This window comes from Cetorhinus maximus, chromosome 21, assembly GCF_964194155.1.
Source record: "Cetorhinus maximus chromosome 21, sCetMax3.hap1.1, whole genome shotgun sequence".
In the NCBI taxonomy this organism is placed as follows: domain Eukaryota; kingdom Metazoa; phylum Chordata; class Chondrichthyes; order Lamniformes; family Cetorhinidae; genus Cetorhinus; species Cetorhinus maximus.
Genome location: NC_135899.1, coordinates 30,886,668 through 30,904,710, shown reverse-complemented (window position 1 = coordinate 30,904,710; position 18,043 = coordinate 30,886,668). Strand labels below are relative to the sequence as shown.

Genomic DNA, 18,043 nt, shown 5'->3' with positions numbered 1-18,043 from the left:
GTTCTGCAGGATAAGCTGGCATATAACAACAGGGAGAGGTTGCAGACCAGTGGAGGAATGCCTGAAATCAAGGTCCTCACGGACTTTGAAAACAGAGCCATCCAGCTGGCCGGCGATGACCGGGACCGGTCCTGTGCTGATGGTGAGGTTGGTGGTGCTCCACCAAATGAGGGTCCAGCAGCGCAACATCCATCAGACAACCATATTGTGAGTGATGTGTCCTGTTTCACAGGCCACTGCCATGCACTCATTATCTCTCTGTGCTTCTGCAGGCACATCTGGGAAACAGATGACTCAGGGCATCAACTTAAGTCCCAAAGACACTTCAGAAGAGGAATATGCTGAACCCCACATTGAAAAACCATTACAGTGCTCACCCACACCCTCCACCAGCGCAGAGATGCACATCTAGCTTTAAAGTAGCCTCTGGATCACAATGTGGTGAGCACAGCGCACTGTCTGATCCACAGCAGGCTGCAGAAGGGACTTCCCATGCTTCCAGTACTCGGAGGACTACTGGAGGCCAGAAATCTGGTGAGTACAAGTCAGATGGGGATCCTCTGGGCTCAGTAATACCTCAGTTGCTGGAGCTGCCAAGGCAAGTTTGGGAACATCAGGGCACATACCCTCTGTGATAAGGATCCTGCCATGGAAACACAGTGGATGCCCATAGTTCCTACATTCCAGGAGGATGTGGCAAATGACTTGCGATCAGCCAGACAGGCATCAGATGTTCATAGATGTAATGTGAGGATCTATGGTGTCTCCTCACTGCATGTCATCATCTCCATCCAGGAATCTAGCAGCTATGAGACCTCCCGAGCGTGCCTGCCTCGTCTGGCCAGTGCAAGGGCCTCATCACCGTCATCATTGCTTTCGAGACCTCCTCACCCTCATCCCTGTCGACGTCCTCCTCAGTGGAGGAGACGTGGTTTCCTCCATCTCCTCCTCAGCCAGCTCCTCTCCCCGTTGCAGTGCCAGGTTGTGAAGGACACAGCAGACGATGACGATGTGTGACACCCTCTGTGGACTGTATTGCAGGGCTCCACCAGACCGGTCCAGGCACCGGAATCTCATTTTCAACATCCCGATGATCTGCTCCACCAAGTTGCGAGTTGCTGCATGAGCCTCATTTTACCTTCGCTCTGCTGCAGTCTGAGGCTGCCACACGGGTGTCATCAGCCACGTCCTCTGTGGGTAGCCCTTGTCCCTGCAGCTCTGTGGATCCTGGAAGACTTACTGAGAATGTAGGAGTCATGGACACTCACTGGGAATTGTGCATAGACTGACAAGATGTGTTCGTGGTGGTCACCAGCTGAACATTTAGCGAGTGGAAGCCCTTATGGTTGACGTAGTTGCCCGCTTGTTGCCATGGAGACCTGAGTGACACGTAAGTGCAGTCGATAGTAGCTGCACCTGTGGGAAACCTGAGATTTGGGCAAATCCCAGTGCTCTTGTTTCCTGGCTCTCCTGATCCTGGGTGAAATACAAAAAGTTTTGTGCCCTCGAGAAGATGGAATCCGTGACCCCATGGATGCATTTGTTTGTGGATAGTGAGATCCCACAGAGGTCGCCTGTGGAGCCCTGAAAGGAGCCACTGGTGTAGAAATTGAGCGCCACAGTCACTTTCACAGCCACTGGCAGTGGATGCCCTCCACGTCCCTGTGGTGTTAAACCCTGCAGCAGGTGGCAGATGTGACTGACCAGTTCCCTCGACATGTGCAGCCTTCAGCGACATTGGTTCTCAGTCACGTGCAGGAATGACAAGCGCTGTCTATAGACCGTGGGTCTAGCCGGGCACCGACCAGTATCGGCTGCCTGTGGCTCTTCAGCAGTGTGTACGGGAGCCCCAGCTGCCCCTTCTACTTGAGGGTGCTGCTCTTCCCTCTGTCCAGGTAGGCGCCTCTGCCGCTCTCTTCTCCTTCATCTCCACTCCCTGTTAGACAGAAAGCATACAGCTAGGTCACCAGGCTCCAAACTCCTGATGTACTCCTTCTACAGGGTGAAAGAGAGAGACACGTGGGTTAGCATGGGTGACCTAATAACCTGTCTTGGTTGAGTCTAAAGGCCCCTTAACACATCCTGAAGAATGCTGGACACCACTTGGATGGCCAGAGTTTAGTGCGCTCGTGGCTGCCTGAGACCTCACCCAATTCCACCCCCCTCCACCCGACCGACTGCGGCAGCTTTGCTCATTGGACTGTATGCTGTGCTCTCAGCTCAGGCACAGGCATTCTCCTAACCCGCACTGCAAGGCTGCACTGTTAGCTTGAACCATGGGGGAGACTGGTCCAAACCGGCATGATGACATTGCAAGGGGCTGTGAGCATCTCCACCAGTGACTGCTGCAAGACCAGCTTTAGCAAGGAGATTGTACAATGTGCCCAGTCATCCAACTCTTCTGTAGTCCACTAAAACACTCATTAGTTTGTAGTCTGTGCCCATGAGGGGCAAAGTTCAGGGGCATTTGGTGGCACTTTGCTGCCTCTGTGTTGCTTGAGGGGGCAGATAAGCCGGAGACCCGACTCCACACGTGTCACTGTGGCTGTGCCTGAACTGTCTCAGCTGCGGGGGAATAATGGTCCCTTTACCTAATGCGTCGCCACTTCCCTCTCCAACATTTCGCCCCCAGAGTGCCACATGCGCTTGTGCACTACCCTCAACCGCAGAGCAGCACTTGTCGTCTCCAACCCATCTCAGACACAGAGCTGACCTTGTCTCCCCACGGTTCACCTCAGACACACTGCACTCCTTACCCCAGGACCCCACTGTCAGCAGCCGGGAACAAGCGACTTACCTGTGTCCTCACCTGAACGTGCGGTGCCTCAGCCTTGAAGTCCGACGGGCGACATGCGTGATCGCCGTGCAACATGACTGAGCATTCACCTCCGAGTCGTCTTGAATGGCAGCTCACCACATACACACCTTTTAAATGCTGTTGTGAAACAAGGCGATGTGCCTGGATGATCCAGTGTGGTGGGATACATCCAGCGAACAGTGTTTATAATCAGATGCAGATGTATTAAAATGATGTTCCCGAGGTCTGGCGGCAGGAATCTCAGTGACGGGCAGAGCGGACGATTGCAAACTGGGTTCATGACATCGCAATTTTTGGCCTTCCTGCCATATTGTCCACTCATGACCAACATGATGGCCAATCCCAACAGAAAATTCCACACACACACACACACAGTACAGTTCCTTACCCCACTGATAGAGCTTGGTCTCTGCCAGGCTGCTGTGTTCAATTTGACAGGAGTACTGATCCTCATCCCCAGCATTTATTTCAATCTCTTTCTGGATCTGATGGGTCCCATCGTGGTTGGGTCGAACCCCCGAGGATAGTGTCTCAGACATTACCTCTCCATCCCTTAGCCAGCTCACCTCGATGTCTACAGGATAATACCCAGTAACCAGGCAGGAGAGAGTGAGCGGCTTGTACTGACTATTGGGCTCACTTCTGGAGATGAACACTTCAGGCTGAACTGTAATGGGAAAGGGTGAAAACACAAACAATAGACAGACACCGAATGGAATGGGAGAACGCTTTCATAGACCAGTGAAGTTAGAACAGAACATGGGATCAAAACTGAAATAAATAACTTTCCTTTCAAAATATTCCTTTCCAATCTATAAATTCCTCGTTAAATACTGGACAGATTCTTCTTCCAGATGTATTTGCCAGTACTTGTTCCAGGATTTATCAGAATCCCATTTCTCCTTCATCTTCAATTCGAAGTGATTGGTTGCAGCATCTCATTCTGTCTGGCTCTAAACTAATATAGTCATTTCCATCAAATCCAGCTCGCATCGATCTCTTAATGGAGCCGTCTTCAGTGATCTCAACAGACCAAATACAGTTAAGAGTGTGAATTCCTGTCAGTAATCAAACAGGCAACCAATAGCTAACAAATAATCACAAAATGTCTGATCAGAGGGGAAAGGGGATCTAGTAACAGATCGAATTGGGGTATTAGAGTCACAGTCTGAACAGAAATGAAAGGGGATCTAGTGTCAAATAGAAATGGAGGATTAGAGTCACAGTCTGATCAGAGGGGGAAGGGGATCGAGTATCAGATAGAAATTGGGGATAGACTCACAGTATGATCAGAGGGGAAAAGGGATCTAGTATCAGATCGAAATAGGGGATTAGAGTCACAGTCTGATCAGAGGAGAAAGGGGATCTAGTATCAGATAGATATGGGGGATAAGACTCACAGTCTGATCAGAGGGGAAAAGGGATCTAGTATCAGATCGAAATAGGGAATTAGAGCCACAGTCTGATCAGAGGAGAAAGGGGATCTAGTATCAGATAGATATGGGGGATTAGAGTCACAGTCTGATCAGAGGGGAAAGGGGATCTAGTATCAGATAGAAATGGGGGATTAGAGTCACAGTCTGATCAGAGAGGAAAGGGGATCTAGTGTCAGATAGATATGGGGGATTAGAGTAACAGTCTTATCAGAGGGAAAGGGGATCTAGCGCAGATAGAAATGGGGGATTAGAGTCACAGTCTGATCAGAGGGGAAAGGGGATCGAGTATCAGATAGAAATTGGGGATAGACTCACAGTCTGATCAGAGGGGAAAGGGTATCTAGTGTCAGATAGAAGTGGAGGATAAGACTCACAGTCTGATCAGAGGGGAAAAGGGATCTAGTATCAAATCGAAATAGGGGATTAGAGTCACAGTCTGATCAGAGGAGAAAGGGGATCTAGTATCAGATCGAAACGGGGGATTAGAGTCGCAGTCTGATCAGTGGGGAAAGGGGATCTAGTATCAGATAGAAATTGGGGATAAAATCACAGTATGAACAGAGGGTAAACGGTATCTAGTGTCTGATAGAAGTGGGAAATTAGAGTCACAGTCTGATCAGAAGAGAAACGGGATCTAGTATCAGATAGAAATGGAGGATTAGAGTCACAGTCTGATCAGAGGGGAAAGGGGATCTAGTATCAGATAGAAATGGGGGATCAGGGTCACAGTCTGATCAGAGGGGAAAAGGGGATCTAGTATCAGATTGAAATGTGGGATTAGACTCACAGTCTGATCAGAGGGGGTAGGGGTTCTAGTATAGATAGAAATGGTGGTCAGAGCCACAATCTGATCAGAGGGGAAAGGGGACCTGGTATCGATAGAAATGGGGGATTAGAGTCACAGTCTGATCAGAGAGGGGAGGGGATCTACTATCAGATAGAAATGGGGGATTAGTGTCAAATTCTGATTAGAGGCGAAAGGGGATCTAGTGTCGGACAGAAAAGGGGATTAGACCCACAGTCTGATCAGAGGGGAAAGGGGATCTAGTATCAGATAGAAATTGGGGATTAGAGTCACAGTCTGATCAGAGGGTGAAGGGGATCTAGTATCAGATAGAAATATCAGATAGAAATTGGGGGTTAGAGTCACAGTCTGATCAGAGGGTAAAGGGGATGCGGTGTCACAAACAAATGGGGGATTAGGATCACAGTCTGATCAGAGGGTAAAGGGGATCTTGTATGAGATAGAAATGTGGGATTAGAGTCACAGTCTGATTAGAGGGGGGAGAGTATCTACTATCAGATAGAAATGGGGGATTAGGGTCACATTCTGATTAGAGGCGAAAGGGGATCTAGTGTCGGACAGAAAAGGGGATTAGACCCACAGTCTGATCAGAGGGGAAAGGGGATCTAGTATCAGATAGAAATGGGGGCTTAGAGACACAGTCTGATCAGAGGGGAAAGGGGACCTAATATCAGATAGAAATGGCAGTTTAGAGTCATAGTCTGATCGGAGGGGTATGGGGATTGAGTATCAGATAGAATTTGGGGGTAGAGTCACAGTCTGATCAGAGGGGAAAGGGGATCTAGTATCAGGTAGAAATGGGGGATTAGAGTCACAGCCTGATCAGAGGGGAAAGGGATCTATCATCAGATAGAAGTCGGGGATTAGTGTCGCATTCTGATCAGAGGGGAAAGGGGGATCTAGTATTTGATATAAATGGGGGATTAGAGTCATAATCTGATCAGAGGGGAAAGGGGATCTAATAATAAGCTGAAATATCAGAAACGTTTCCAGTTAAAGTTGACTATTGGACTTGGTGACACAGGAGTCAGTGCTGAGAGATGGACTTAGTAGAGTGACCCAGGGGTCAGTGCTGGGAGATGGACTGAGTGGAGTGACCCAGGGTCAGTACTGGGAGATGGGCTGAATGTAGTGACCCAGGGTCAGTGCTGGGAGATGGACTGAGTGGAGTGACCCAGGAGTCAGTGCTGGGAGATGGACTGAGTGGAGTGACCTAGTGGTCAGTGCTGGGAGATGGACTGAGTGGAGTCACCTAGGGGTCAGTACTGGGAATTACCAGCTGCACTTAACTCAGGCCATCTAGCTGCCCTGACCTCTGAGTTGCTTCACTCTGCCATTTCGCAATCAGGACTGTGCGGAAATATCATCATGGCCCCATCTTGTGCCTCGATTCATGTTGTCTCACACACCAACAACCCCGGTGTTACAGTCTGCAGTTTAACTATGGCTGGGTACCTGCCTGGCACAAATTAAAGAGGACAGGCAGTGGGAGATTCTGCATTGCTGATCATACCAGATGTCTGGTTTGTAATCTTCATCATCATATTCAGATTCTCCTTTGCTACAGTTGATCATGCTTTCTCTAGGCTTGTGATATATTCCCATTATTCCGCAGCAAAATAGTCAGCCATGAACTGCAGTTTAGAGATCGTCCAACTGAGATTAATGTCATAATTACCTATTATGACACCGTTGACCATTGCAGCAAGTAACCTCGGGAATGTCATTAATCCCAAAGATTGCTGTGAAAATCACACTAAATGCATTAATATCTGTAAAAGATCAATTAAAGGGACAAGTTAACAAACATATCCACACACGACCACCTGATCAAAGTGAGGCCCATCCACACTGACAATCTCCAATAATCCACCACTTTATCACAATGTCAGAATCCTGTCTGATATTATAAACAGAATCTGATTAAACTGGGTCAGAATTAGATGCTGCAGCCTCTCAGAACAGGGAGTAAACCCGGAATCAGAGTCACTCAGACACCCGATGGAGTCAGTGTGGGCACGTGGGAGAGTCTGGGACACAATCCCTCTGCTGTTAAACAGAAGATTACTAACCTGGAACAGTTAACCGGGACACACCCGGTCTATCAACAATCTATAAACTAATCAGTGAACATCTGGAAAGAGATATTGAACAGACCTTCCTGACCAGGGAACATCTGGAGAGAGATATTGAGGAGACCCTTCTGACCAGAAAACACCTGGAAAGAGATATTGAGGAGATTCTCCTGACCAGGGAACATCTGGAGAGAGATATTGAACAGAGCCTCCTGACCAGAAAACACCTGGAGAGAGATATTGAGGAGACCCTCCTGACCAGAAAACACCTGGAGAGATATATTGAGGAGATTCTCCTGACCAGGGAACATCTGGAGAGAGATATTGAGGAGACCCTCCTTACCAGAAAACACCTGGAGAGAGAGATTGAGGAGATTCTCCTGACCAGGGAACATCTGGAGAGAGATATTGAGAAGACACTCCTGACCAAAAAACACCTGGAGAGAGATATTGAGGAGATTCTCCTGACCAGGGGACATCTGGACTGAGATATTGAGGAGATTCTCTTGACCAGAAAACACCTGGAGAGAGATATTGAGGAGAGCCTCCTGACCAGGGAACATCTGGAGTGAGGAATTCAGGATAGCCTGAGGGCAGGTCTATTGTTTATCATCATAACCAGGGAACATATGGTGTGAGTGAATTCTGGATTGAAATGAAGAGAAACAGGAATATTTGAGAGGATGAAGTGTGATACCATAGCGGGGGGGAACAGTCACGTATGAACAGTCTGACTGTCAAACAACCGTTTGTGAAATTCACCAAAGTCCTCAGCTGACTGTTAGAAAGAGCCAGAGGTGAAGGAGTTCGAGGATACAGTGACTATGACGGACACTGGCAGGGCTTGGCACACAGTGCTGTGAGGTGCCAGCTCTTTGGCAACAAGGGCACAGATGTGTGTGACCATCTGCCTGGAAAGTCGCAGTTTCCTGCCACACTGGGTCTCGGTGATTCCCAGGTAGCTTCAGCCCTGGTGTAAGCCTGTGATGAAGGATTGCTCTCCCTGTTCTTCCTGCCCCTAGTCCCCCTCCAGTAGCCTCATAGTGCCCTGGGTTCTGCCCTCCCTGTGACGATTTCGGCCCCTCATTTTCCCAATGCCCAAAATCTGACTGCCATGCCCCCCTTCCAATGCCAGCTGCAGCCATCCTTTTGGACAGGTCATGCCTCATTGTGATTGGCAGCCTTACCCCCTGCTCTCCTACCTTTGTGGTGCCAGGAGGAGTGACGACACACTGCACTGCCTGGGGGCTGAGTGCCCAGTCTCTCTGCCGCCTCCACAGCACCAAGGGCAGCCACTTTCCAAATGCCAAGACCCCCTTTTCCCTTCTGACCCTCCTGTGGGGGTGATGTCTTGGAGCAGCGTGATTGGCTCCCCACTCTGTACCCTCCTCCCTTCAGCTTATCAGCAACGCACAGCTCCTGAAACCCATGTGCAGCCCCTTCAACACACCGCCCTTCCCCAGTAACACGTCCTTAATGAGCTTTTAACTATTTAATTGCTCTCAAATGGAGGTGAGCAAGATCTCTGTCCCAGCCTCCCCAAGTCCTGGTCCCTGACATTGGAAATGGCATCTTGATGGAGCCATTTTCCTTGAGGGCACAGCCCTTCTCACCAGCACTATGGCAACGTGCTGAGGAAGAGGAAGGACAGGAGGATGGGCAGCCATCACAACCCCTTTCTGCCCGGGCTCTCCATGATTGACTCTCCGACTGGGAACCCAATTCCCCAGCACCTTCCTTCTGCCACTGACCATTACTGAGTCCCCTTGGTCACAATGTAAAAATTAACATTTCAAACCACATTTATCCACATCAAACCATTCCATGTTACATAGAAACGTCAATTAATTACCTTTATGCATCCCCTCAGCATCTGTTTTACTGGTGCCTTCACCTGTCCTGGTGCTCCTACACGTACTACCCCAGTGGCTACAGCACAGCTGGTGGAAGGTTCCTGACTTTCTCCTGGCCTAACTGGCTGCTCTCAAACACCTTTGGGCCTTGTGGGCCAGGCTTCAGACCCTCTGGGCCTTGTCGGCCAGGCTTCAGACCCTCTAGGCCTTCTGGGCCAGGCTTCGGACCCCCTGGACATTGTGGGCCAGAGTTTGGGCCTTCTGGGCCTTGTGGGCCTTGTGAGCCAGGTGTCAGACCCCCTGAACTTTGTGGGCCAGGCTTCGGACCCTCTGGACCTTGTGGGCCAGGCTTCGGATTCTCTGGGCCTTGTGGGCCAGGCTTTGAACCCTCTGGGCCTTGTGGGCCAGGCTTTAGACCCTCTGGGCCTTGTGGGCCAGGCTTCAGGCCCCCTGGACCTTGTGGGCCAGGCTTCGGACCCCCTGGGCCTTGTGGGCCAGGCTTCGGACCCTCTGGGCCTTGTGGGCCAGGCTTCAGACCCCCTGGGTCTTGTGGGCCAGGCTTCAGTCTCTCTGGGCCCTGTGGACCAGCCTTCAGACTGCATCACCTTGAAATGGGCGACAGCTAGTTGGCAGGAAGGAGCAAGGGCACTGGCAGAGTGGCAGCAGTGGGAGAATGAATGCTGTCACCCTGAGAGATGGCAGTAGGCTCATGTTTGGTACCACACGGTGCCACTGTCACTCTCCCCCCAACCCCCCCCCCACACCAAGGTGGAACCTCACAAACCCTCGTAATCTGCGAGCGGTCAGATGGCTGGACTACCATGAGAGCCCGTAAGTCCCATCAAACACTGGTATCCACAGCAACGAGAGCAGCCTGAGCCTGCGGGCCAGAAAGTCCACCTTCCATGAGAGCAACCTGGGCTTGCATGGCCTCAGCCTGAGCTGCTGCTGCCACACTCAGACCTGTGACGTAAGCTGTTGGTGCTGCAATGGAAGCTGGGGCATTGACCACCAGACACTGTGTCAGGGTGGGGCCCACACATGCGCTGATGGAGGTGACCCTGCCCCCCTGTTACGCACCAGGAAGCTCGGGCTCCAAGTTCTGCACAAAGCCCTCTACCAAGTCGGTGCTGGGCTTTTCCATGCTTTGACATTGACTATAGGCCTTCTGACAGGCCTGCCAATGCACCGATTATTTCGATGTGCACACTCATCGCTTGCCTTCTGTACGTTGCCCCATCAAAGTTCACACCGCAGCAGAACCCAGGTGGGACCTCGCCTCCTGGAGGTCTGGCCCCTGTATTAGACTTGCCTCCTGCCCTGGCTGCAGGCTAGTGTTGCCCAGTGTCTCCGCACAAGTAAATGCCGTCTCTCTCTCTCTCTCTCTCTCTCTCTGCTGTCCTCTACCTTGCACAGAGTGTGAGGATCTGAGCTGGAGGCTGTGAACGTGATCGAGAGATGGGGTTTCTCCGTCGCCACTGCCTTCCTGCTCTTCCACCATGTGGTCAGGAGGTAGTTCTTGAAGGGAAACAGCACAAGGGATGGGTTGTGGTGAGGGTTGTAGTGGAGTGGGGTGGGGGAGCAGTGGAAGCAAGAGGTGCCTATTACCCCATCTGCAGCTTGTAAATGAGAAAGGAGTGTGGGATGGGGAGTGGGGAGATTGGAGGGGTGGGGGCTACTTTGGGTTATGAGAAGGAGGATTAGGTATGAGGCCACCATCATCTTTAATGGTTTCAGCCCTGCCACTGGCCACATCCTCAGCCAGGGCCACTCTAAAGATGGTGTCCACCATCTCCTCCACTGGGGTAAGGGGATGAAGCCGTGCCTGTTCGGTGCCGTTGTATCTGGCTAGGCCTCACATTGCCCGGCAAGAGAGCGGGGAGTGTGTCAGTGAGTGTGGTGTGGTGCGTTTGGCTGATGTGGCTGTGAATGACTGGCGGTGTGTACAAACTGTGAGGTGTGAGTGTGAGGCTGCAGCAGTGCTAAGTGTGTGAGGATGAGGGGAGGTTACGATTGTGAGGTTTGAGTTGTGAGTTTTGGAGATTATTGAGAGGTGAGTGATGGGAGTGTGATGCATTGAGCAGTGGCTAAGGCTAGTGGTGTTGTTAATGGATGTGGCATTTGAAGATGAGTTCACTGACCTTGATCACTCGTGTGAGGTCATTGAACTTTTTTTGTGGCATTTCATCCAGACCATTGAGGTTTGATTCTTGGCGTTGACCGCCATGACTATCTGCTCTCACTGCCTTCACAATGTTTGTCTGCAGGGCCTCCTGGCCTCCTGTGGATAGGTGACAATTCCTCTCCTCTGTACCTCCCGCACCAAGGCCTCCAGTGCAGCATCTGAAAACCCATTGGCCACTCACTGCCATGTTGTGCCATTATTATGAGTTCCCCAGGTCACCTTCCAGCCTCTGCTGCAGACACAATGCACCTCCCCTTGTCGAGTACGGCTGACTTTAAGTAGTGGAGGCTGAGTCTAACTTGATCTGGCAGCTGACAATTTTATGCCCCTGCTTATTATGCAGCTGCTTAGTTGCACTCGATAATCATTTGAACTAGCTGGTGGCATGAAGTTTGTCTGCTATCCGCATGTATCAGGTACAGGTTAATCCCAATCAGAAACCCCCACCTGTATTTGGCCTCTCCCCAATTTTATAACAAACACGTTTCCTGTGATGGGGGAAGCCCGGGATCCCAGTGTCTCCTCCCTTTACACTGGAGCTGGTGGGTGAGGTCTCTTCAATCTCACTCTAAGGGCTGGATTTTATGGAGGTGTGTGTGGCAGCCAACTGCAGCGCAGTCTTCTACAAGAATTGCAAGCAGGAAGGGCACCAGACTGCAAACAGACTAAGTGCTGCAACCTGGTAAGTGACAAAATGCTTTCAAAATGGTGATAAAGATTGTATCCATAAATGTGCGTAGCATTAAATCTACTACGCGATGTGTTGCGACCTTGGATTACCTTGCCCAGGTCAAAGCTGACCTGCTGTTTCTGCAGGAGTGTGCGATACCGCACCTCAGCTCCTACAGGCAATGGTTACGATGGTGGTCCCATGGGCCATCGATCTGGTCGGGAGGAAACGACTCTCGTTCCTCCGGCCTGGGTATTCTGCTGCGGGGAGGCAACTTCACCATCTCCAAGGTTAAGGAGGTGGTGGGCGGGTCCCTCCTTGTAGCAGACGTAATGTACAAGAACGCTCCACTCCGGTTAATTAACGTGTACGCCCCGTCACAAGGGGCCGAGCGGCTGGAGGACTTTCAGCAGCTCCCACTGCTGCTGGTGACTTCCAGGCCAGTCATTCTGGGCGGTGACTTCAACTGCATCATCGATGAGGCTGGACGATATCTGTGCGATCTGTGCAGATTGGACGCTACGTCCAGATCCCTGATGGAAACTGTTAAGGATGCCAAGCTGCACGACGTCTTCAGCAACCCTGCAGACGGAGCGCAGCGTAGATACACCTGGTCCCGGCTAGACGGGTCCGTTCATTCTAGGATCGATCTCCTATTTGTGTCCCGTGCGTTCGCAGTCAGATCCACCGACGTCAAGCTGGTGTTCTTCTCTGACCACTGCCTCCTACTGGCTGACTGTCACTTACAGGAAGACCAGAGGGTTGGCAGAGGGATATGGAAGCTGTTGACCCCAGAGAACATTGAGGAACTCAAGAGGGATTACAAAGGTTGGAGAAGCATGAAACTCCTCTTTAAGTCCCAGACACACTGGTGGGAAGCGGTCAAGGAGAACATCAAAACATTTTTCATCCTCAAAGATGTCCAGAAGGCTAGGAAAGAACAGAGGGAAATGTCCCGAGTCCAGACAAACTTGCAGAACCTGCGGCTGCTGCTGTCGATGGGGATCGATGTCAAAGAGGAACGCTAAGAGGCGAAGAGCCAGCAAGCCTTGCTCTTTGCCTCAGAGGCCTCCAAGATCATCTTCCGTTCCAGAGTCCGCTCCGTGGAGCAGGATGAGACGTGCTCACATTTCTTCTTCCAAAAGGTACACGCAGAGAGCTCTGTGATCAGCAGCCTGAAGGAAGAAGACGGCTCAGTAAAGTCATCGCAGTCCGACATTTTGAGGATCAGCAAATCCTTTTATGTGGGATTGTATGACGGGAATCGCACAGATATCGCGGCCTCCCAATCCTTCCTGTCCTCTATCACGGAGGTCTTAGACGACAGTACATGGGAGAGCCTGGACAAACCGCTAACTCCTGATGAACTAGCTAAGGCCCTTGAGTCCTTCAAGAAGATTAAAACTCCCGGAAGCGACGGTTTACCAGCTGAGTTGTATTCGGCTCTGTGGGACTGGATCGGCTCAGACCTGCTAAAAATGTATGAGAGCTGGGAAGAATGTCCTGCAGTCAGCATCACAGTGAAACAGTCTGGGAAGAGCGTTCTGCAGTCAATATCGTGGTGAAGCAGTCTGGGAAGACTGTCCTGCAGTCAGCATCGTGGTGAAACAGTCTGGGAAGAGTGTCCTGCAGTCAGCATTGTGGTGAAGTAGTCACTCCAAAAAGTGAAGTCAACACAAAGATGAGCTCTGACTGGTGAGTAGTGGGTAAATGTTTTTCTCCCATTTTTCTCCAGTTTAAAATAGATTAAGCTATGGAAAGGTAAGAGCTCTAGTTTTTACTTAAAGTGCATAAATAATTTAACTTTTTTTTACAGTATTTAACTTAAATTAAGGGGGTTTCTTTCAACTCAAGTTATGGCAGTGCGGCTAAGTCCCGCGTTATGTACTACCTGCAACATGTGGGAAGTCCTAGATTCTCCTTGCGCTCTGACCGACCACGTGTGCAGGAAGTGCCACCAGCTGCAGCTACTTCAACTCTGAGTTTGGGAGCTTGAGCAGCAGCTGAAGGCACTGAGGTGCATCCGCGAGGCTGAGAGTTTCGTGGATAGCACGTTTTTAGATGTGGTTACCCCATATCTTACGGAAGTGCAGATAGAGAGGGAATGGGTAACCATCAGTCAGAAGGAAGGTGTCAGGCAGGTAGTCAGGAAATCCCCAGGGTGCATCTCGCTCGAGAACCATTTTTCTGTGTTGGGATCAGTGAGAGTGACGGTTCCTCTGGGGAGTGCAGCCACGCTCATGGCACTGCGAGTGGCTCAGCTGCACAGGGTGGGAGGAAGAAGAAGGGAAGAGCAATAGTGGTAGGAGCCTTGGTAGTAAGGGGAACAGACAAGCATTTCTGCGGCCATAGACGTGATTCCAGGGTGGTATGTTGCCTCCCTGGTGCATTGGTCAAGGATGTCACAGAACGGCTGTAGGGCATTCTAAAGGGGGAGGGCAAACAGTCAGAGATCGTGGTACATATTGGTACCAACAGCAAAGGTAGGGATGAGGTACTGCAAGCAGAATTTAGGGAGCTAAAAGCAGATTAAAAAACAAGACCTCAAAGGTAGTAATCTCTGGATTACTTCCGGTGCCACGCGCTAGTGAGTATAGAAATAGGAGGTTAGTCCAGATGAATGCGTGGCTGGAGAGATGGTGCAGGAGGGAGGGCTTTAGATTTCTAGGACATTGGGACTGTTTCTGGGGGCGGTAAGACCCGTACAAGGCGGATGGGTTGCACCTGAACTGGAATGGGACCAACATCATTGCGGGGAGGTTTGCTTGTGCTGTTGGGAAGGGTTTAAACTAACTTGGCAGGGGGGTGGGATCCTGAAAGGAGGTTCAGCAGGGGGAGATGCGCAGCCAAAATTAGAAGAGAGCAAGTGAGTCTGGGAGGCATAGAAATTATAGGTCAATTAAGGCACAAGGGAGTTTGGCAAGGTTGGATGGTATTTATTTTAATGCAAGGAGTCTGACAAATAAGGCACATGAGTTGAGGGCACAAATTAACACAGGGAAGTATGATGTCATTGCTGCCACAGAGACATGGTTGATAGAGGGGCAGGATTGGCAGCTCAATATTCCAGGATATAGGGTCTTCAGGTGAGACAGGGAAGGAGGTAAAAGAGGAGTCGGTAACACAATATTGATCAAGGAATCAATTACAGCAGTAAGGAGGGATGACATCTTAGAAGGCTCCTCAAATGAAGCCATATGGGTAGAACTGAAAAACAAAAAAGGAGCAATCACATTGCTGGGAGTGTGCTATAGAACCCCAAACAGTCAGAGAGAAATAGAAGAGCAGATATGTAGGCAAATTTCAGGCAAGTGTAAAAATAATAGGGTAGTAATAGTGGGGGATTTCAACTTCCCCATCATTAACTGGGTTAGTCGTAGTGTGATAGGTTTAGAGGGAGCGGAATTCTTAAAATGCATCCAGGAGAGTTTTTTAAGCCAGTAGGTAAAAGGTCCTAGATTTTAATTTAATTTTAATTTTAGGGAATGAAGCCGGGCAAGTGGTAGAGGTATCAGTGGGGGATTATTTTGCAGATAGTGATCATAACTATGTTAGACTCAAGGTTGCTATGGAAAAGGACAAGGATGGGTCAGAAATCAGAGTTCTAAATTGGGAATAGGCCGATTTTAATAAGATCAGATGTGATTTGGCCAGAGTGGACTGGGAGCAGCAACTTTTAGGTAAATCTGCATCAGAGCAATGGGACTCATTCAAGAAGGAAATAGGGAGAGTACAGGGCCAACATATTCCAGTTAAGATAAAGGGTGGGACCAACAAATCCAGGGAATCCTGGATGTCGAGGGATATACAGGATTGGACAAAGAGAAAAGGGGGAGGCTTATGGCAGATACCGAGGGCTCAAAACAGCGGAAGCCCTAGAGGAATACAGAATGTGTAGGGGGGTCCTTAAAAGGAAATTAGGAGAGCAAAAAGGGGGCATGAAAAGACATTGGCAGGTAAAATAAAGGAAAATCTAAAGTTATTTTACAAGTACATTAAGAGTAAGAGGATAACTAGGGAAAGAGTAGGGCCCATTAAGGACTGTGTGGAGCTGGAAGACGTAGGTAGGGTTCTAAATGAATACTTTGTGTCGGTGTTCATAAGTGAGAGGGACGATGTGGGTATGGAAATCAGGCAGAAGGACTGTGATATAATTGAAGAAATTAGCATAGAAAGGGAGGAGGTTCTAAGTGGTCTGGCAGGCTTAAAAGTAGATAAATCTCAAGGCCTGGATGAAATGTACCCCAGGTTGAGTGAGGCAACGGAGGAGATAGCAGGGGCGCTGGCAGTAATTTCAAACACTTCTCTGGCCACAGGATTGAAAAAATTCAATCAAATTGGTCAGACATGACCTCCCCTTAACAAATCCATGCTGACTGTCCTTGATTAATCCCTGCCTCTCCAAGTGTAGATTTATTCTGTCCCTCAGAATTGCTTCCAATAGTTTCCCCACCGCTGAGGTGTCCTGGTGTGTAGATGAGGTCAATGCATTTGACGTAGTCTACTTGGACTTCAGCAAAGCTTTTGATAAGGTCCTGCATGGGAGCCTGATAACGAAGGTAAGAACCCGTGGGATCCAAGGCAATTTGGCACATTGGATCCAGAATTGGCTGAGTGGCAGGAAGCAGAGGGTGATGGTCGAGGGGTGTGTTTGTGACTGGATGCCTGTGTCCAGTGGGGTTCCTCAGGGATCGGTGTTGGGTCCCTTGCTGTTTGTGGTATATATAAACGATTTAGACTTCAATGTAGGAGCGTTGATCAGTAAGTTCGCGGATGACACAAAAATTGGTGGGGTGGTAAATAGTGAAGAGGATAGCCTTAGATTACAGGAGGATATAGACAGGCTGGTCAGATGGGCTGATCAGTGGCAAATGGAATTTAATCCGGACAAGTGTGAGGAATACACAATGTATGGTAGGACCCTGAGGAGTACCGAGGATCAGAGGGACCTTGGTGTGCATGTCCACCAGTCCTTTAAGGTAGTGGGACAGGTAGATAAGGTGGTTGAGAAGGCATACGGGATACTTGCCTTTATGAGCTAAGGCATAGAATGTAAGAGCAGGAAGTTTATGCTGAAACTGTATAATACACTGGTTAGGCCACAGCTAGAGTATTGCGTGCAGTTCTGGAATCTGCATTATAGGAAGGATGTGATTGCACTGGAGAGAGTGCAGAGGAGATTTACCAGGATGTTGCCTGGGCTGGAGAGTTTTAGTTATGAGCAGAGATTGGATAGACTGGGGTTATTTTCGCTGGAGCAGAGGAGATTGAGGGGGGACATGATTGAGGTGTATAAAATTATGAGGGGCATAGATAAGGTAGACAGGAAGCAACCTTTCCCCTTGGTGGAGGGATCAATAACCAGGGGGCATAGATTTAAGGTAAGGGGCAGGAGGTTAAGAGGGGATATGAGGAAGAATTTTTTCACCCAGAGGGTGGTGGGAATCTGGAACTCACTGCCTGAAAGGGTGATAGAAGCAGAAATCCTCATAACATTTAAGAAGTATTTGGATGTACAGTTGTGATGCCATGGCATACAAGGCTGTGGGCCTATTGCTGGAAAATGGGATTAGGATAGTTAGGTACTTGTTTGACCGGCGCAGACTCGATGGGCCGAGGGCATTTTTCTGTGCTGTAGATCTCTGTGACTCTATGAGTATGTTCCTGGCTAGCAGCATGTCAGAACCCATGAGGAAAGGCATTATCACCCTCATCTACAAGTGGATGGGGGAAAGGGAGGAAATTAGAAATTGGCGACCCATCTCATTGTTGAATGTGGACTATAAGATTCTGTCCAAGGTCATCGCCAATTGGGTCAGGTTTGCTCTGGAGTTGGTGATCCACCCTGACCAGTCCCGCGCTGTGCCGGGCAGGATGATCTCTGACAACCTCGCGCTACTCAGGAATACGATTACCTATGTACAGGACAGGGGTGTGGACCCCTGCCTCATCAGCCTGGACCAGGAAAAGGTCTTTGACAGAATATTGCACATCTACATGGTGGATTTGCTCTCCAAAATGGGGTTTGGGGAGGCAATCTGCAACTGGATCCACTTGCACCACACTAACATCAGTAGCGCAGTCTCAATCAATGGGTGGGAATCAGATAGCTTTCCTATTAAATCTGGAGTCAGGCAGGGCTGCCCTCTCTCCCCTTTCCTGTTTGTTTGTTGCATAGAACCCTTTGCTGAGTCCATCAGG

General features: G+C 49.7%; 1 pseudogene across 1 annotated transcript in view; it reads right to left on the bottom strand.

Annotated features, from left to right (window-relative positions):
- The window catches only part of LOC144695825 (class I histocompatibility antigen, F10 alpha chain-like), a 211,871-nt pseudogene that overhangs the window by 93,337 nt on the left and 100,491 nt on the right, over window positions 1–18,043 (bottom strand). The gene's annotated exons all lie outside the window — the stretch shown is intronic.